The sequence below is a fragment of the Hirundo rustica genome, chromosome 5, assembly GCF_015227805.2.
Source record: "Hirundo rustica isolate bHirRus1 chromosome 5, bHirRus1.pri.v3, whole genome shotgun sequence".
Classification (NCBI taxonomy): Eukaryota; Metazoa; Chordata; class Aves; order Passeriformes; family Hirundinidae; genus Hirundo; species Hirundo rustica.
Window position 1 is genome coordinate 41,461,443 of NC_053454.1, and position 21,964 is coordinate 41,483,406.

At 41.3% G+C, this 21,964-nt stretch overlaps 1 long non-coding RNA gene across 1 annotated transcript in view; it reads left to right on the forward strand.

Annotated features, from left to right (window-relative positions):
- LOC120753518 (uncharacterized) overlaps positions 1-16,864 on the forward strand; it is a 32,633-nt gene extending 15,769 nt beyond the window's left edge. Inside the window, exons 2-3 of the long non-coding RNA XR_005701135.2 lie at positions 14,867-14,940; positions 16,772-16,864. This is a non-coding gene — a long non-coding RNA (uncharacterized LOC120753518). The remainder of the gene's footprint in view (positions 1-14,866; positions 14,941-16,771) is intronic.
- The last annotated feature ends 5,100 nt before the right edge of the window (positions 16,865-21,964 follow it).

Sequence of the window (21,964 nt, forward strand, 5' to 3'; positions counted from 1 at the left end):
TATTGTTGCCTTTCCAAAGGGGATTAAATAAGACAATAACTAATAAATAATATAGAGAGCTTATGGGTCTGTCTTCAATCGGAGTTTAAACAAAGAGGTCTGGGCTTTTTAAGTGCCTTCTCAAATGTGCAGCTTTCTGGAAATATGTCTTGCCAGAACATCCCTGGCATCGCAACAGAGACGGTACTTCCTCCCTGAGCAGTGGTGGCCGAGCCGGGACAAGTGAGGGAAATGCCGGGGTGGTGGTGACAAACTGGTGCCGCTGCGCCGTCCCTGTCACTGCTCTGTGTGTGGCCAGCGCCGTGTGTGACCCAGTGCCACCTTCCTGGGGCACCTGTGCCCTAAGCTGCCGCAGCGCAGTCCCACTGGCTGGAGGGCAGGCCCTGCGCCCCGGGAGCAGCAGCACCACTGGGGTGCTGGCTGGCTCCTGCACGGAGTGAAGGAACCGGGAGCGTGTCAGGCACACTTGACTGCTGGTCACTGGAGAGAATCAGAAAATTTGAGAATTAACCAAAGCTATATATAAAAATTAGGTTTTATGCCTACTCTGGGCATTGAGGGGGATTCCTTCTTTTTTTCCTGTAGACCAGAGAGGGGAGCTCACCTGCTTTTTATTCGCTGCCACCCTGCTCTCTGCACCAAAACGCATGCTTTCTGTAACCCATTAGGGGGGTTGGAAAACTTAGATGTTATTCATGTTGTGTCTATGGCCCTCACAATTATAAACTTCCTGAGATCAGAGGGAATAAATCCTTGCCAATTAGAAGGTCTTTTAATGTCAAGTTGTGACTAATAAACATCTGAGCTGCAGATGTGGTACTGTAGGTGTACCTGTTGCCTCAAACTTTTCTAGCATTAATTACTCTGGTGATTGCAGGTCATGGTTATGCACCTTAGCTATTTCTGAGGATGAAATAATGCATTTTCTCTTTGTTCCTTGTCCATTTGTGCAATGCAGAGGTAGCCCAGTTAAAAATGCACATTTCCATTTCATCCATAATTTTAAGCTGTCTTTACAACTGCAAAACAATGCTATTTGCATTCTGTATGCTTTTAGAGGTGTGTCTCTGCAGCCACCATCACCAGAATTCAACATATTAACTAAGAAAACCTTACCATCCGGTAAAAATGAAAAACAGAGTCGCAGTAATGCACAAAAACACAGCTTATACAGAACTCAGGTGGGTTTGGATGCTAGTAGGTATCAAAGTCAGGCATCAGTGCTCCTATGATAAAGTTAAAACTCATTTTTCCTATGTCTAGAAACAGTTTTGAACATAATTGGAAACTCTGGATCCTAACTCTGCAATCTGAGACTGTCTGGCATCAGCACAGATTTTAATGACTTGACATCTCTTTGTTCACACCAGTGTCCCAGGGCAAAACACCCGCATATGAGGCACTTTTTACTCCAAATTCGTATCTTAGTTTCATGGCTGTGGTAATGACAGAAGTAGTTGATTAGTAATGGCCATCCCCTTTCTGTTTCCCCTGGCCTTGTTTCTCTCTTGAATAGAGTTTACATTTTTTTTTTCTTTTTCTTTTTTTTTTTTCCCCTTGGCTTTACAGTGGTACTGCATCAAACACTGCCCATAATCTTTTGTCCTAAGTGTTTCAAGTGCCTTTCATGAGGCCAGGGCCTCCATGCTGTGAAACACTGACCCCACTGTGATTCCATTTGCAGTGTGGTTTCATCTCTAACAGTTTCTTGCTCTGTGTTTCCCCACTGCACAGTTGTGTGTGTGTGTGTGTGTGTGTTGGGAGGTGAGAGAGGGGACAGGGACCATTGCCCTAAATCTTGTCTTTTCTCACTCTTAGTTTTCTCCTCATCACTCTGTTCCAACTTCTTAATTGCAAAGTTACCCAAAGCAACCTAGCACAGTATAATGGTGCCTGTGAATGAAACCTCACCTTTTATTAATGTTAAGTATTTCTCTCACTATGCTAATGTCTAGAAAGTAGTCTGCAGATAGGCCACAAATTGCTTTAGAATATTTTCTTTGTGTTATTTTGCTCTCTGCCCTGGAACAGCAAGAATATGGTTCAAATATTAATTTTATGGTGTGTCTCTCAAGAGTAGATGATAATGTTCAATTATGCATTCCATCTGCAAGGCATTGGATGCACAATCCTACATTAAATAAAAAAACCGACGTGTTTTAAAGAAGAAACAGAAAGAAAGGATATGGCACATAAAAGCAATGGAAGAAGAGCCCTCCATTATGCTTGCCTTTGTGTAAAATCAGAGGGAGTTGTGTAAACCAGACAGAAGTCAAATGTCTTAAAAACAGAGGTCGTACATGACTTAGATTATGTCATGCTATTAAAATCTTTCTGCAAGATACAAGTTTAGAAGTAGAATGATGCCTCAGATAAATATACTGGAGGCCTTATGATGCACACATTTCACACACTCATTCCACACACCCATACACATGTGTGTGGGTGTTCTACTTTGCTCTGTAAGTCCCTTAAAGCTCTGCCTCTGGGAAGCATCCTGTCACTGTGAGCAGGGCGAAGAAGTGCTCTAGTGTTTGCAATGGCATTCTGTCCTCCTCCTCGTTTTCCCTACAGCAGGAAAACATGAACAAAGCTATGGCTTCTGTCACTGTCTAGAGACATAAAAGTATAATTATTTTGAATCCTTGTCCCCTTACACAAGTCTGGTGATTCAGGGTGATATTTGCTATGGAGTCAAATGGCTTTGTGTCATTCAGCACAGTGTAAATCTTCCTGATGCTGCTGCCCAAATTCTGTGTCCTCTCAAGAACATCTTCATTTTTCTCACGATGCTTTTTCATGTAGACTGTGAGATCTTGGTGGCTGTGGAACTTCTCCCCATGGGAGCAGCTGGAACTGGGCTTAGGACTTTGCATTTAGGTAATGAGGAGGCCTAGTGAAAGCCCAGTGTCGAACAGCAGGGCTCTGAAGCACGGCCGACTGGGGCAAAGGCAGATATCAGGCAGGGTATCAGGCTGCAATTCAGCAACCAAAGGTGTCTTCCAACTGAGCCCAAGCATGGAAAGGGGTGGCCACTCTTCAATGCAGATACTCTGAATGCCACTGAGAATGGGGTGGGGCAAGTTCTGGAGAGGGAGAAACCTGGTGGAGCCTGTTCTCTGCTCTCCCTTGGGACAGCAGCCCAAGTGCTTCTCTGTGTGGGCGCTCAACCATTCAGGTTTACTAGAAGGAGTATTTCAAGTATTCCTCCCCAGAGTGTCTGCTTTTTTCAGGAAAGTGCACTGCTTCTTTCTTTGGCACTTCCCCAAGTGCTCTTGGCAAAGCTGTCAAATGTGTCATTGTAATGGGAGGCCTCTTTGCCGCGGTTTGAGCAGCAAGAGCTGGCTGGGAAGTGCGGGGCCGGTCTGAGGAGGACTGGTTGCAGAGAGCTCTCAGCGGAAATCCTTTGACTCTGGAACTTGTTTGCTCTGGCAAACTCCCTATGCCTGTCTGGACATAAAGAGGGTTCAAGACACATGGCTTTTGTTTGGTTTTCCTGGAGGGAAGGCTTTGCTTTTCATTTGGCTGAATTTCTGGGTGGTAGAGAAAGAGAGGGAGAGTGTATGCTTCAGGCTGTATTGATCTGTCTTGTGTGAGGGTGATACTGTGACCTTTTGTTTTCTGAATCAGATGTAAATACCACAGAGGCAAGCTCTTCATCTGCCTTTGACAATGAAATAGGGGTTAAAGTACATGAGGGCAGGTTTCTCTCGTTTCTTAGCTGCAGATGGAGATCAGATGGATGCTCTCACTCTGTAGCTCCCAGCAGCCTCTAGCTCTTTTTCTGCCACCTCTGGGTCTTCTGTCACAACCTCACGTGGCCCTGACCCACCCGAAGAGCTCTCAAGCGGTTAGGAAAGGGAGTTCATCAGAAGGTGTGGTGCAGTGCACGGAAGACCACAAGAACTCCATGAGGTAGAATTACCTGAGTGCAGGGAAAATCACTGTAAGAAGACACACACATTCTCTAACATATTGTTTAAAAAGTGGTGGTAGGTTGGAAAGCTTTGACTTTGCCTTCTAGAAAGACTGATTATTTATTTGTGAAATATAATCACATGAGGTAGTGCTTGTAATTGTAGACTTGTTCTGAGAAGATAAGACACAACATTTTGTTAATGCATGGATTCTGGAGAGACTCTAGTTTTTAAAAATGCTTTGAAACCATGCCATGCATTGAATGAAAAGGCACACAAACTGAAACACAATTTAGCAGCAAGTCTGATCATTTTGTCTCCCCAAATCCAGTCTGCCAGATCCTAGATCATTTCATTATGCATTAGAGGCCATGTGGCAGAGAAAACAATCAACTTGAAGAGCATAATAAAGTGAAGTTGCACAGCCCCTACCAGCCAGGGATGTTGCTGAAGTACAAATCGTCAAGCGTGTTTTCAGGAGCATCATGTGAAAGGCTGAAGGTTTGCTATTCTGAGAAGGCTGAAAATGTACAGCTTGTGAGCACTGACATGAATCAGGAATACTGGAATTTAAGAACTATTTTCCCCCAAACCACTTTTAGACTCTGGAAAAGAACTTCAAGAAAGCATTAGCCTTGAGCACTGAGCACCTAGAACTGGATTGCTGACCCTCTGATGGCACAAACTGAGGGATTTTGTTTCACTATGGGCAATGCTCCTCCAAATTCTCGGAAGTCAGATAACAACGTGCAGTAATTGCACCTTCCTCCTTGTGGAAGGTAGTGTGATTTCTAACAAGTTGCACAAGTTGCTTTAAGCACGCCTCTGTTTCCCTGAGCTACACTGTGGTTTTGCCAGAAATTTGTAAGTTAGATCACAGCCTCTGCTGAACCAGTGGGTGCTCCCAGTGTTCTACCACTTCATCAGATAGTACAGAAAAGTAGGAAGAGATTAAATTACAGCAGGGAAAGATGTAAAAGTGCACCATGCATCTTGTGAAACCAGTCTAGGAGAAAAAAAGTCTCAGTAGTGCAAAGGGAAGTCAAGTCTTTAAAAGGGTTTGCCCATTGGGAAGTACAGTGTCTATAATAAGACTTTGAAAGCATGTTTAGCACATTGCTTCCCACAGAAATTAATATATGGGAACTAGGCCACATTTTCAAATAAGCTGTAATTTTCTTAACTATCTCCCCACAAATACATGCCTGGAAAGTGCATTGGGTGTCTCCTTGCCTTTCCTCTTACCACAAAGCTTTGCAGATGTCTCTTGGAAGGGCTGAGATTCCTGGTTTGTACACATGCAAGCATGGAGCGAGCTACAGGTGCTGCAGAGCAGCATACCCCCTGCTGAACAGTGGAAGGTGATCTGTCTGCTCAAGCCTTGTCTCCCAAAGACATTTCTAATTGAGTTCTCTACAGGGAGGGGGGGATAACATGCATCATGCTTCAGTATCCTGGCTCAGTTCAAGGAATTTCACTCTGACTTTTTTGCATGGTCATCCTGCAGAGGATGCAGGATGCATGCATCCTTTTTAGGAGAATATTATTTACTTCCAACGTAAAATTCATGCCTCATGTGTTAGTACAGCTGCAGTATTTCAGCCTATTTGAAGAAGAACAATTTCTGTGCACAAAGCCAACCAGAGCGACCCAAATCTGCAGAGTAAGTGAGGGCTGGGTTACTCCTTCCAACAGCAGCATCTATGCACAGAATCTTTTGTCCAGGAACCTCACAAAGTTTATCCAGGGGAAGGTCAAACATCTGCACCTGGAGAGAAAACCCCCTGGGAACTGGTGCATGTTTTGGGCCACCCAGGTGGAAAGCAGCTTGGCAGAGAAAGACCTGGGGAATCGTCAGTGTGTGCTTGTGGCAAAGACAATGAAATGTACCCTGGCTGCATTAGGAGAGGTGTTGCCAGCAGGTCAAGGGTGTCACCTACTAAGCACTACTTAGCCTTACCATGCGTGCTGTGTCCAGCTCTGGGCCCACTGGTACAAAAAAGTCATGGACACATCAAAGAGAGTCCAGCAAAGGATCATGAATATGGTGAAAGGACTGGAACTCTCCCGTGAGAAATGGCTTAAAGAGCTACTGCTACTGATCAGCCTGGAGAAGAGAAGTTCTGGAGAGGATCTCATCAGTACTTGAAGGGAAAGTCTGTAGAACACAAACAGGCTTTTTCCAGTGGTGCCCAGTGACACTGGAGGCAATGATCATAAACTGAAACACCGGAGATGCCAAATAAACATAAAACCCCCTCTTCTATTGTAAGAATGAATAAGCACTGGCAGAGTTTGTCCAATGGAGCTGTGAAGTCTCCATCCTCGGAGGTATGTTCAAAACATGCTGGATATTGCCACGGGCAGCGAGCTCTAGGTGGGCCTATTTGAGTGGTGGGTTTGGACAAGGTGACCTCCAGAGGTCTCTTCCAACAGCAACCATTCTGTCATCTAGGACAATTTCTATTTTTTAAAAAGATATCTTCATGAAGTGCTTTGAAACAAAGCCATGTGAAGAATGGGGACCCAGCTAGGAGGGCAATTTGACACCACATCTTTTTGTCTCCCTGTTTTGACTCCCCAGATGAGATCTGCCAGATACGCTGTTTAGTCTTGACTTTATGATCTTCAGTGGCACCAGAACAAGAAAGCAGATGCCAAATAAATAATTATGGAGCTTGTCTGGCTTTTCCCTGGTACTCAGCATAAGGGAGGTTGTAATGCTCTCTTCAGTCTTTGATAGAAAACCATGAGTGCTGCAGTCTGCCTGTTCTCTTCACATTCCTCTCATATGCCTGAGTCTGAGCTTGCCTAGTGTCTTATTCAGTAGCCACATTTTTAATTCATACTGTGCAAAGCAGACAGGTGTGTTTGTGGTGGCTTTTTTACTGTTGAGAGTCCACCTGGACTCTGAGTAACTCCTGATTGTCTGTATTGCCAGTCTGAGCTTGGAGTTGTCTTAGAGGATTTGTTAGGATGTTCTAGACAGAGAGAATGTGTCTTGTGATCTGCAGGGTACAAATATGGGCACAGTCAAACCCCAGCTTCCTGCTTTAGGAACAGAGGTCTCTTCCAGCCTCCTTGGGTAGGGATGAAGGGAGTTTTAGACTCTGCAATCTGCATACCAGCTAAGCAAGGAAAATAGCTTCCTTCCTTCCTAACTTGGACACAGTAAAGGCAAATGCATTCTGGTGACATGATTTTTCCCTGAAGCAAAATGCTTTCAGAGCTTCACCGGCCATATGGAGCTCTGCACACGCAGTTTTCCATGAATATTGCATTAATCCATATTCCAAGTTATGAATTGCAATCAATCCATTCTTGCGCTAACCAAGCTACAGCTGCTCCCAGCTGAGAAGTCTTTTGTACTCTGCCAGACGAAATATTCCAAGTCTCGTTCCAAGGTGCAGTAATTGTCATTGTGGTTCTCAGGCTTTCATACATATTTAATTTAGAGTACATATAGAAATGTGCATTCTGCTTATACTGAAGCTGGTGCCAGTACTTACAGTGATGTTGTCTGAAAACTAACGAAAGACCAAAATTGCTTCAATACTTGTAGTATGTTGATTTCAATTTAGTACAATTAAGCTGTATTGGTAGTAAATAATTCAGAACCCAAAGTGAATGTGCTGCATGGTACTTTAAAGGACAGCATCAGCTGCAGTTTCAGGGTGTATCTGGGCTTCCTCTGTATGCATAGTGTTCAGGGCTAGGAGACAGCTTTGCCCTCTTGCAAACACACAGGAGCTGTTTTTGAGTGGACATGATAACTGGGATCCAAGTTTCCTGGTGATTCTCATGTAGTACAGTTCTGACTTGGCTTGTTGCAAGGAGACAGCATCACTTCTGATGTGTAGACTGGTGATCCCACAGGAGATTCAAAGCAGCTATTTTTATTTAGAGGTCTAGGGTTTAATTTTTTTTTTTTAATACCTTAATATTTGTGACTTATATTTAAACTCTCTAAATTAATAAAAATAAACATTTTGATGGTGTAATGTGGGAATTCTCTTCCATTTCACCAAATGTGGGCAATATATCGTTATTTGTATTGAATCCTCCTTCATGTAGACGGGGACAGCAGGGTTTGTTCACTTTATGAGCTCAGGACTCTGATGTGCTGACAGCTGAGTACCAGATCTTTCAATTTTAAGGCCACTGCCTGGGATTGTTTGAGTGCTAATCGTTTAACATTAGTTGGTAAATAAATTCTTAGTACCTTTTGATTGTTTTTTGGTGAACTTGTGCGGAGGTTTGAAAAGTATTGAGCCTGATCATGCTTTGCCAGTAACTCTTATTTCTCAGTTAGTGGGACTGTAAAGCAGTTTTATTCATTTCAGTATAATACGAAGATTTTAAATTGAGCAATTTGGGGGTTTATTGGGACTCAGAACTCAGTATTCACTCTCTTCTTCCTCACTGCCTCTACGTTTCTGTATATGTAGAATGTTTGGTATATGTACATAGAGATATATAAAATCAAGTGGCTTTCATTAAAGAACTGCAAAATGAAAATCACCCTATCAAACCTTTCCAGAGTAGTTTTTCTATGAACTGCTATTCCCCACTGGAAACGAGGGGACAAATGCCAAGCAGCTCCCATGGTCATGCTGTAGCCCAACTCCTGCTCATATGGAAAGGGAATGAGGGATGCATGGCAGTGGGACAGAGGTGCCGGTTGACTTGCATCAGGCAGAGACTCGTATCCTGAATTTATGGTTGGTTTGAAGGTGCCTGGCATTTCAAATGTTTGTGAAGCTCTTAGAAGCATCTGAGGACTGTCCTGAAGGTCAGATCTGAAATGCTTATTCAACAAAATTCCTGAGGAAAGGATAATTAGCTCCTGTCATTCCTGCCCCATTTCTGTTCTTCACATTCCTTTGGATGCTCCCAGGAAGGACAGTCCATTTGATGTGAAATCCTGAGGCATTTTATGTTTAATCATAAAATGTCATTTTGAACCATATATTTATGATTAAGGTATTGTTTTTATTAGTCACAAGGGATAATTGCATCCAGAAATTCCCAAAGAAAAAGTTATATAGGGGAAACAATATTACACTGATGTTTCAATTATATGAGCTATTTTCTAGCATAGATCAGCAATAAACTTCCCTAAAGGGCCTATTAAACAGGAAGCAGGAAAATGGAGATGGGGTAGTTGCCAGACATTAGTGTATCTAGTACTTGTGTGTCAGTTCATTTTTGTCTTTTAGGCAATGTCAAGCAATTGGCAAAATCCCACGTCACAGGTCTGTCACAGCAGATATGCATGGGAAGGCATTTTTTTCTGGAGAAAGGAGACTACTGGGGTTTGGGTCTATAAGTAATGAGTCCCTGATTCCCTCCCTGTTCAAGTCTATTTCTGAATCTCCTTGCAATGGAAACAAGGATGTTCTGTCTTTCAATTAACTTTGCTCATTAATTGGGAGAATACCTGATGATATACAAGGTACCAGTAGAAGATGGGAATGCTGCTCCTAGGGCCGAGTCTGGGATGATGGACAGAAGCACTCTCGCAGAACTGAGGCACCAGTGCTCCTACAGACTCAACCCCCTTTGAAATACTATCTGAGGAAGCGAACAGGAGTCAATAAGTACCTTAATCACTTGACAGGAGTACCAAGCACTGGTTTTCCCATTTTAATTCTTCTCTTAGCTTCACTGCCATACAAGCCAAAGCCCTACCATAAATTTCCTTTATCCTCTCATAACACTGTTTTTATTAGCGATGGCTTATTTCACACCGTGACCTGTTTTATGGTATTCTGGCAAAGCAAACAATCCATTAAGAAGATTTTCTGAGAGGGCTGTGATGGAAAAAATATACAACTAAACATTTCCTAGTGAGGCAGAAAAAATGGTCCTGCATCCCCTGTTCCCTGTGAAACCCAGCTCAACTTGTGGTGCTTTCTGCTGTGCCGTCTGTGCCAGCAGAGCCCTCCCCTCCTCCACAGGTTCAGAGAGTCCCTGCAGGAGCAGAGTGACTCCTCTGCAAAGGTCAGCAATAAGAGTTTCTAAGGGGTCTGTTCAAGAGCAAACAAGAATTCCAGGGCTTAGTCCCTACTGTATCTCATGATGGAGCAGACAATTATTAGTGGTGGCACAAGAGATGCTGTAGCTGGATATTTGTGGTGGGTTATGCCAAGAGATACACCTGTGTGCCTTAATACAGAGATAAGAGGAGTTGCTTGAGCTGCCAAGGATGCTGGAAACAGCACAGCTTGATGCGTATGGCATGGGCTGATGCCTCCCTCTTTCTCCCTGGAGAAGTGGTCGTGAGGGTTTGCTTCAGAATCTACACAAGGCAGCTTGCTCTCTGCACATACTTGGTGAAGGAGCTTGGAAAAGCTCCCACTCCCTCCTGTGATGTCCTCTGGAAAGAACTTGGGTATCTAGCCTGCCCTCCAACAGCCATTGTTCTCATTTGGATGACCCCATCTGTGCCCTGGAGTTATTATCATCCCCTGATATCAAGGTCAGAGCTGTATTTTTCTTTTTTCTTATTTTGAATTTTTTTAAAATATATTTTTTATTATTTTTTTTAAATATTCCCTCTAGCAAGATTATGATCTGCCTGCCCTATTGCTTCAGTCTAGCTCATCCTCACAGCCAAGGGCTGTGTGGAGTTTGCTCAGGCACAGCTTGTACTGAGGCTGAGCTCACACTTGGTTTTTGGAAGGAGAGGGCAGCACACTTGGGCCAGCAGGCTCATGCATGCAGAAGGTCCCTCCTGCCCAGCAGGTTAAATACGCTCTTCTCCAAGCTGTGTTCACCACTCCTCTCTCCCCTTCTTTTCAATGTTGTTTTTCCGTCTTATGCCTGTGTTTGAGTTGCAAAAATCTGCTAGAAATCAAATTCTGTTCACTCCTGATTTAAATACAAGCACATTCTGATTAACTTCTAGCTCTGCTTACACTTCCCCTTCAGTTCCTCTCAAATTAGCCTCTAATTATCTCAGTTGTAATCACCTAGTGTGATAAAGTCAAAGTAATAATGATTTCTTTTGATAGTACAATGTTTTCTCTCAAAGTTTGATAGTACAATGTTTTCATTCTCAATGAATGTGGTAGTTAATAAAGACAGAATGCCATGGGAATGCTTATGGGAAACAGATTTTTACAGATCCTAAACAAAAGCCCTGCATAGTTCATGTACAGATAATAAAAGAACAAAGTAACCATTCTAAGAAAAATTTATATCTTGATAAAAAAACCCTATCTGTATATTTATGTTCCAAAACACTGCTTTTAAAGGTCCAGAACCTAATGTCATTGCTTGAGGCCAGAGCTGGGGACTCAAGATGCCTGCTCAGGTTTCTGCACCTCCGTGGCTCTTGTAGCTGGACTGCAGCTCAGGCCACAAAACTCTTCTGCCATGCACTGCTGAGGGAACAGTTTATCTTCTCTCGTGCTGTGTCCCATATGATACCCAGACATGTTGTTTTAATCTGAGACCCTCAGTCTAGGAGGTGCTTTTAAGCATGCCCATCGTACTGTGTGTTCACAGGAGCATTTTGCTTTTAGAAAGGAAACTAGCATGTCTCAAAACAGAACTAAGCTGTAGCCACAGGGAAAAGGGTGTGCTGCAGCACAGTGTGGGGCGTGTGACTTGCAACACCCTTCTCCTGAAGCTATGTCATGTCACATAAAATAAATCCCATTGCAGGTGGATGGAGTTACAAGTGTGTGTAACTCACTACTGAGTGTTTAGGGCATTCAGCTGGGAAAACATGGATACATGTGGGGAGACAGTTCTGGGTTGCAGTCCATGCATGAAGAATGGTTTTTGCACTTTGTGTTAAGCCAGCTGTTTGTTAGGACACCTGTGCAGAGCACAGAGACTTGTCTTCAGGCTTCTTTCTTTTTCCCGACCACAGTCATCATGGGAGGTGTTTGTGCCTCCTTTCTCTTTCTGAAAGAACATTTAACTAACTTTTTAAAAGTTTGCAAGCATAATTTTTTATTTTGTTGGGTTCATTTACCTATTCAGCTGTAAATTTGTATTAGGCATGGGAGCCATGCCTGCTGCTTTCACCCTAGATTTACTCCGATAGCACTGGCCAGTGGAATTTTAGAAAAGAGGCTTGGGATGTTGAGCAATCAAATGGAAGCTAGCATGTGGACTCTCTTCTTGGCTCAGCCAGGCTCTTTCTGCATCTGAGGCACTTCATCCCCTCAAGACTTTTCATAGTCGTATGCAAAGCAGGGTTTGTGGGATGTGTATGTGCAGTTTATGTTAACCTTTGTCAAGTGTTGCGTGATCTGTGGCAGTGTGTCCTCTTCCTATGATAACACCAGCACATTACTGGAAGTCTTTGGACAAATGTGTTATTAGAATTGACTACTGTAATTAGAACCTGAGGTTGCACAGAATCTTTGGGCTAGGCATGTGCCATGTATTTGTCACCATATCTTTGCCCTCTCTGAAGGCAGGGAGCTGTGAGGGCTTGGGCGAAGGGGCTGCCACCGGCAGCATTTTCTTAGAAGCAGAAAATCCTTGATAAATCTTTAAAAGAGTAAGCAGGAATGGAAGCTGGGTTTGATGCTTACTGTCTTGGTGGTGTAAATACTGCACAAAGCAAAATGAGGAAAAGAGGCCTTGACTTTGAGGTTTATATTATGTAATTATTAATGTGATTAATATACATAGCTGTTTAGGTGGTTTCCCTTCACCAGCCTATTGACTATTTAAATCAATGGGCAGATTTGTATATTGTTTTGCATCCTCAGCTTTATGAATAACTATGGGACATCTTATCAGTGGTTAGAATGGATGTGCTAATAAGCACTTTCAAATCCAGAAGAATCTGTGCTCCTGGTACCTTTTATTCTAACCAAAAAAATCTTCCCAGTTCAGCATGTAGGCAGAAAAATGGCCAGATAATTAGAGAAAGATTTCTCAAGAGCGGGAAAAGCATTTCTCACTTTTTTGGCGTGCCGCAATACCAAACTTGTGAACTTTATGTAAAACATTCAGGAATGAAACAGCCGTTGTGACAAACGTGCTTTTAGTTCTAAATTAACTTAACTAATGAGGTCCTCAGTTCAGTGTGAAAAAAACTAATGAAGTTCTGCAGCGTCTAGCATTGTATTACTCAGTCTCTTTCTTCACTTGAGCAAACTTCTGCATGGTAAAGCATTAACTGAGTGCAGTACCTGTTTATAAATCCTGAGTACACCTCAGGGTTTAACTGGTGCCACGCTGCTCATTCTTACCTTGTCTGTAATTAACTTTCTGCAGTTTAACATTCTCCATGAAATGCAGGATGGTCTCTGTTTCAGAGAGGCTTCTCTGGCCTAAAGGGACCAAACTCCTGTTGCATCTTGAAGTCCTTACCTGGCTGTGTGGGCAACCAGGGAATGAGCCAAAAGACTCATAGGATCAGTCTTCTAGGTAAATAACATTGTAGGCAAGAGGAGGATATGAGGTGACTTTCCATAGGTTATTACTTGTGAAAAATTTGGTACAAGCTCCACTGATCCCTGATGGAAGCACCCAAAGTATCATCAAAGAGCCTGGCCGCTGCGTACAATTATCTACATAACTGTGCACGGGCACATATGCAATCAATATGGGCTTCACATATGAGTCCCAGCAAATGTGGCATCAGACAAGAACCTGGTGGAGTCAGTGGGACCCTCACTGTTGACTCCAGTGGCTGGAGCTCAGTGTCAGCCTAGGGAGCAGGAGCACCTTCCGCAGCACCTCCTCCATGCTGTGTACTCCCAGTGCTCTCCTTGTGCTGCCTCTGGCACTAGCTAGGCCACTCTGTTAGCTGATTTAGCTTATGAGACTGGCCCCCAAGGTAGGCAAAACTGGAAAAAAAAAAAAAAAACAAAAAAAAAAAAAAACAAAAACAAAACAAAAAAAAAACAAAAACACCAACAAACAAACAAAAAAAACCCCACAACACCACAACTTAAAAAAAAAAGGAAATTAGAAGCCTTGTGATGGTTTTTGCCTTCTGGTGAGTCATGGCTGTGGAAGGAATGGGCAATGGAGGGCAGGAGCAATAGGGAAGCCTGGGACTGAGCAAGGCTGAGGCCAGGGCAGCAGCAGGAAAATTTGGTGGGGGGAAGAGTAGCAGCAGCCCTGGCTTGGTCATCGAGGTTCTAGACTGTCTGGGCTTTCTGTGAAACCACAACCAAATTCCTCATGTCAATGTCTTTATTTTGGTTATTGTTTGAAAGAGTCTCCTTGTATCCACTTTCCAATCAAAACATCATATACTCCCTAAAATCTGAGCTTAAATCTGAACATGCTGCACTGCAGGGACTGAAGTCCACCAGTCATATGACATAGATAAATGCCTTTGAAAAACAAATCCTTAATCAAAGTTACACTCCATTTGTTTTTTAAGTTTCATTTTTCCATTTAAGTAGCTGTTTCATTGCTATGAGAAACATTAAGAGTTTTCTCGTCTTTTTCTTCTTGTGGGCCTTTAAAAGCTGAACATACCTTGTTACTAAAGTCCTGGTGGAGGATATTTTCACTTATTTGCCTCATACTCGTAGGCTGAGTCCAAGATCATCTCTGAAGGGTTTTGGTGTCTTCATGAAGAAATTTGTGCATTGTTGTTTTGACTATTTGAACACTTCCATTGTTGTGTTTCTTTTTCTCTATACTGTTGTATACATGTTATATATAACAATTAATTATATATTAAGTTAGCTGAAGGCAGAAATTCTTTTTCTTCTTTTATGTCTTATTTGTCAGCCTGCAGTTAATTCAACAATGACTTATAAAACCAAGACCAATGAAATTATAGTTTCAACTACATTGTAACTCCTTTTTTACACCCTCACAGAAAAAAAATAAAACCAAGTTGCAAAATGTAGGCAGGTTGAAAAGGCCAATTTCAACATAAGAAAAATGAAGAAAAGATACCTATCCTCAGAAAAAGATAGATTATGTATGCTAACAAGCCATTTATTTCTAAACAGATGCTGTCTTTGGTCAAAAAGACTGAAGAGGTCACTTTTCTGCTCAGGCTTTCTCCTATGAACATTTAACCAAGGTAAGAAAGTCACAGCTGCAAATTACCTCTGACACTCACGCAGTGTTTTTCCCTGTGGGATACTCTTTATGTTCGAGTGGGTTTTTTTTAATGAATGAATCATCATCTCCAATAATAGTCAACTCCCCAAATTACCAGATGAGCTTTTTGAAGTTTGATGAGAAATATGTTTTCATTCCAGCATGAGTTTCTTCCAGAGCACAACAAGACTTGTGGGAAAAGCTAGGCTTTTCCAACACTTCACCTCCTGAAAATGTCAGCCGTAATTTGTTTTGAAATGGTTATTGGAACATATTCAAAGCATATTATCAAAATATTTTGTCTAAAAAACCCCAACCATAACCACTTTTGATAAAAGACTGTTTCAAAGCATGACTCGACAAACATACAAATCTCAAACTTCAGAAAACGGCAAAAAAATTAACATTCCAGATTTCCCCCAATAAAGATTTTTTTAAAAAATAATACCTGCCACCTCTCAGCTCAATAATCTACTCAATGAGACAAAGAAAGGGTTATCTCTGGAAAGAGGTTCACCTCAGCTGTTTCTCTAGATTCAGTTGTTGTTTCTTGGTGCCATCTGGTTTTGAGGGCAGCTTTGCTCACATCTGCTCTTTTTGGATTCACGGATCTCCCAGCAAGCTCTTCCATCCTTCGCTGTCTCTGTGTCTGCTCCTTCCAGGCACATATGTGTCAGGTTCCTAATATTAATTCCTCTTTTGGCAAGCCAAAAAGAAATCATCCAGAGTAATTTAATCCACTGCTAGGTGCCAGTGCACAAGAGTTTGTCAAGTTCCTATGACAAATCACTCTGGAAGCACAGCGTGCTTCCCTTTTGCCTTTTTTATGTTTTCCCCTCAACAAACACCAGGAAGAATTCAGTGGTGGCGTAGCTGAATATTTCTTACAAGTTAAGAAAACAGAACTTAGTATTCAGTCCCATCCTCCTGGCTGTCTGCACAGCCACATGCAGGTAAATATTGCTGCATCCTTTCAGACAGAGGTATGAGTGCCCATGCAGTGTTACATAGCAGAGAGGGTTAATTTACATTGGAAAGCCATGAAGAAAGTAAGCAGGAACTTGTCTGTCAGGATAGGACAATGTCTTTTTTTGTTAAGAAGGTATAAAGGTATGCTTAAGCCCTTCCAAGGTATCACATAGGTCACTATTACATCACTGATGATTTAAATTTTCTACTCTGTATTGTTTTCTATTCCTGGCTTTGAAAAGTGAGTTAAAGCTAGATAAATGCAGGATGTGCTCCAAGAGTGTGCATTTAGCTTCTAATAGCTTAATAACCACTTTCTTCCCTCTCATTTGTCATTATTATGTGTCTGTTAACAAGAAACTGTTCAGCAGAATCACAGAAGAGCTGCCTAAAGTTTTACTACTAGATTTGTGAGAAGGAATAGGGTCGGACAGTGACGAATAATTTTTAGAAGTGAGGAATAAACAGAGTCTTTAAAATTTAGTTTCTAGCTGTCATCATCCTAATTAGCAATTTCTCTGTTTGATGTCTCAGTTCAGAGAGTGAGAATAGTGCTATTTTCTGTCTGTCACAGTGATTAATGTCATTTTTGTTAATAACCCAGTAGCATGTACAGAGTCATGTACTAAATCTATAGAGTATGCTGTCCCAGAGCAATTATATGACATATACCCAGTAACATCAGTGGTCCTGATGTAAATAGATGTGCTCTATTTGGATTGCTGAGAAAGCAGACTGATGACAGACAGCGTGTCTGTTGAACCACAATTTTCAAGTGACTAGATAGAAGCCATAGCCCGATGAATATACACTGAATTTAATAATAATTTTTTACCTTCTAGTGCCAACTCATTTTGGATTGTTTTCCTCATCACAGAAGCCAGCTTCTCTGCACATTCCACAGGGCAGCAGAAATGGAGGGACAATAAAATCACAGCTAAGTGCACCATATTCATCATGTAATATCTCTTTTCCTTTCTTGGAACCTGTAAGAGAAATGTGGTATATCCCAGGGAATTCAAAATGTGGGTTTGCCCATATTACGTGAACAATGGTTATGAAAGGCAGATATTAAAGCAAATCACTAAATTCGTATTAAGTTTAGCATGATTTTGACCAGCCCTAAGCAAAAGACTTTGGCTTTAAGGAATTGATATCTACATTTTTATTTCACTTTTGAACAATTCCAAGACTACCGGCATTAATTTCTTATATTGCAGCAACATTTCTCAGATGTATTTTCTCTTGCTATGCAAATTAGAAGGTGGCTAGGAGTTTCAGAAGCAGATGAAAGATATTATCCACTTTCTTCCTTCTTCTTCCTTCAGCTGATCTTGTCTTGAGGAAGCATTCAGATTTGCATTGTTTGTGTCTGTGAAGGAGCGAAATCATAATTAATGTGGCAGCTGACACTAAAATACTGTACAATATCTTAATTTTTGCTTATTCATCTAATAATTAGTAGAAACTTAAATACATAATTGAGAACTTGCAAGATGCAATAGATAATTCTCTGACAGACAATACAATTTACACCAACAGCTTTCACCTCATCAGACTTGTATGGTCTAGGTTTCATTTTGAGGAATGTAGCAGTGTGAAACAACTGGAAAGTGATGCCAAATATTAGCCCTAGTAAGAAGTATTGAAGATTTATAATTTAGAAGGCATCACCAACACATTCTTCTCTTTTGACTTGCAAGTTACAGTAGTTTAGGGTTCTTGTGAGACTATGACACCTTCACACTGAATATAATTCCATGCTGTGTTAATGAAAGTCAGTGCTAACGTATTTGTGTGGTTAGAGTTATGGAATTAATAGTATTTAAGATTTGCTTTCCACACAAATAGCTGGAATACTAAGCTCTTTAAACATTTCTATATATAGTTGGCATGCATAGCCTCTATTTTGAGAAATTAGGGAGGAATTGGGTAGTCAAGATCCCGTGATCTCGGTAGGAAAGTCAGATACAGATTTTGATTCAGCCGAGTCCTCATTGCATTAACCCCTGCAGGGCACTGTTTCTCATTGATTTAAGGGGTACATGTGAACCGTATGTTTTTCCTCACTCAAGGATAGTTCTTGAACTTTCTGTGCATAGCTGAAGATGATGTACGTAAAAGGGTGCAGGTTTGTACTGATGGCAAACATCTGAACCAGTGTTGTTTCTGTATAAAGGGTGAATACACAGGTTTCTGTGTTACTGCTATGTTCCTCAGAAAGCACACAGTTTGACTTCTGCACAATATTTATTATGCTTTGGCATGCATGGTTTCACAAAACTGTGCCTCAGTGACAGGAATGAGATTTTGATCTGCTTCTGGCAATGGACCTACTGGAGCCGGGAGATCATAGTGCTTCTGGAGCAGCACTCCTTTAGGAGAAGAATTATGTTTGTTGTATTTTGTTACTTTTTCCCTTCAGTGAACCATAGGCATGCTAATTGTAAGGTATGTGTTGCTGGTTAAAGGAGAAGATAAGTCCTGCTGGTTGTCCTTTTTATTTCCTTGTTTGGAATTGGGAGTGCTGTGTAGTGCTGTGGAAGATGTTGCTGATACATGCTCCAGTGCAAAGTACGTACTTGGAAAGGTTCATTAGAGCTGAAATAAACTCCTCAAGTTAACTGCTGTGAGTTTGAAGATCCTATCTGCTGCTGAGTTTCCAGATTGGATACACAGGGTTCTTTTTAAGACCAGTAGCATTTGACCTATCTTTGCAGATTATTTTGAAAAACCCCACACCTGAAACTCGAACACTGCAAGCTACTTGCTTCTTATTTTTACTTTTATCTTTGGTGTGTTCAGTCATTGCAACTTGGTCTCGCTGTCACTTTTCACAGATCTGTGGCAGAATGCGATTTTTTTGTACAGCCTATAATGAATCAAAAGAACTGATGTGGTTTACTTTTGCCTATTATTTCACCTGTTTAATTTAATAATTAATCAAGACTGAAAATTCAGCAGAGGCACCCAGAAATTCTTGTCCTCTCTAAAATAATTGAGAAAATTCATTACTCGCCATCTTACCCCATGGCACTTCATCAACTAGTCTTTTTTGAATATAACGTGAATGCTGTAGGTTAGGAAACCTATCTAATATGTACTACAGCAGCAATTACTTTCAGAAGGAGGAAATACGTATTTCAGGAAGCCTTTCATGTTTGATGTCGAAGAAAGGAAGAAGCCACCATGAATTGTGGGTAGTGCTGACTAACTCAAAAATATAAAATTTTCAAATGTAAATATTTAAGGAATAAACTGTTTTTCCGTGAATTTAGTGAATGAGTATATAAATTTAGTATGCTGAATTTTTATGCCAAAGTCATCTGAAAAGTTTAGGCCTCAGGCTAGTAAGGCAAAACGGAAAGAGAGAGAGTTGGTTGTGTTTTCCCTGTGAGCCAGAGGATGATCTCTTGGATTAAGGACAAAGCAGGTTTAATTTCTGTTGCTGCTCCTTCCTTGCAGCACAACCTCATTCCTGGACATTAACATTCTTTCCTCACTCTGCTCGGTGCTGGCTAATAACTATTTATGGAATGAACCCAACAGGCTGAGTCTTCTGCTTGACTGACAGTGGTCTTAAAATGGAAGATAGATTAGGAAGCTGATGATATCATTGCTTTTGTGCTGGTGAGTGTAGCTAGCCTTGTACTTTAATAGCTTGGTGGGGAACAGTTTAAAAATTATTTGGCTGATCTCTGGGTATCATTATGAACTTCCTTAACTTCTATTCCCATTTCCAGATTTAGTTTTAAGTCTCTCATGTGGCATTTGTTAATCAGGATATATATACAGAATCAGAAGCAAATGAAAATTAGAATAATGAGAATGGAGTACAAAAGAATCAGATTTTTCTGTTTGTACATTTTTATTTTTCATCTTTGTTTTTCACAGCAGTGAAATGCTTAATAATATGCTCTTCAGCATGGTGTAATATATCTTGGGATGGTAGAATTAGTGCATATTTTGGAAAACCCCAATGACAATAAAAGGGTACACAGTTTTATGACTAGGTAGCAAACTGGAATATCACCTGCATGTTAAGTGCAGCTAAAATAACCTAACTAATGAGATAATATGAGATAACATATGGGAGCAAATAAAAAGGTATTGGATGGGTGAAGAAATGCCATAAGTTAAGTCCATATATAGTTCAAAAAACATTGCAGTTCTGACTCAAGCTCATGAAATTGTGGAAAGTGTTAAGTTAAAGTTAAGGCTGCCTCTCTTAATATGCCTTGGTGCCTTTCCAGCAAATATTTTATTATGTGAGCTGTCCCAGTCATTTTGGAACGTGAGAAGCATTGTGGACGTCTCTGAGAGTTCGACAGTGAATTTTTCCCATAGATCTACAAGCAAGGAATAAAAAAATCCATAGAATGGGGAGAAAGTTCTCCGGTTCTATTTTGGGTCTATTGTAAGCAAATTACCTTTCTGTGCAGCCTGCCCCCTCACTTTAAGGCATGACTGAAATATTTTATTTAAAAATTTGGACTGTGGTTAGAATTTGGACAGAAGATTTTCATTTTATGTCCCCAGAAAATGTTTTAGTCATATAGAAAGTTACTTCCTCTCCTTCAGAATAGGCAGTCAGGCAAACCTGCAATCGAAACTCTCTTCTCTCTGACATGGATCAAAAGCTTTCCCCCAGAATTTTTGAAATGGAAAGGTGAACTCAATGTAGGCTGGTACCCCATTACTGAGCTATTCTGACATGACGCCATGAAAATCATTGTTTTCTTCTCCTGTGAGACAAAAGCAACAATCAAGGTTTTAAGAGCTGGTATAAAATAAAATGGCTGGTCTGTGCATCGGATGGTGATGCTAACAGAAGATGAGGCTTTCAGGCTCAGCTCTTACATGCTCTTCCTTTCTTCAATATCTGGACCTCTTGCACACCCTAATGAACTGGTTTCGTAGCTGTCTATTTCAGAAATGGGAATGTGAAAGTGGAAAAATAGATTGCAGAGCTGGAAGCTGATTCCTCTTGATGCGCCTATCTCATCCAGTGCAACATTCCCAGGATGTCTCTTCTCATAGCCCTTCTCATAGCTGCACGCAGCCAATTGGGTTATTGATTGGTACAGCATTTCCTTTAGGTTGCCATTTTGTTCTTGCTTGCTTAGATGTCCATTTTTCTCATTAAAATTGACAGGAATAAAAACAACTCTCCAATTTCTTTGCTTGAATTGAGAGTAAGAGGTACAAACCAGTGTCCCTGGCATCACTGGCAATTCTGTAGGGATCAGAGTTGATATCTCTTCAGTTTAGCCATTAACTGTACTCTGAAAATTAATTCTTTTGTTTTCAGTTTTCTTTTTCCTCTTAGACTGACACAAAATACTTTTATAATTACCACCAATATCTCCCAAGACTTAGGGAAAATTAGCAAGGTTATAAAATCTACAGTGTGTGTGGTTTGCTGTCGCAGCTGCACATTAAAGGAAAAGTAATATACTCACTTGTCCTCCTTAGAAAAGCATATATAAATTAGCACTCTGAAAAGTTCCTGATGCCTAGCACATTTTCTATATGTTACAGTCCAAATGTGGGCATTCCATTTTTATCACTTCAATCAATTTAAACAGTCTTGCCAAGATCTGAGTGGTCTCTGCTCCAACCTTTTTCTTTATAACATTTTCTGACCTTATCTGTTTCCTCTAAGCGTTAGAGAAACGGGTCCCTCAGTCCTCCCAGTGACTCAATGCCTTTGCAAGGGTCAGTAAGACCCGCTGTCCTTATGGCAAGGGTGAGCATGACCTGGATGTGCTGCATCCTGAATGGCTCCACCGTGGCTGGTCGGGCTGAAGGACCATCATGACTTCGGTAGAGATGAGATTGTCTCCTTCTGGATGCCTTTGGAGGGTTTGTGCCTTCATTGCAGAGCCTGCGTCTCTGTTTCCATCCATCTCGCTGGAATGAGTCATTCCCGTTCTGGAATAATTGTTTATCCAAACTTCTTCAGCTCAGTTAAGGGGTTAAGGGCATACTTCAGCATGTTACTGCCTTCTTGCAGTACTAAGAAATAGGAGGAG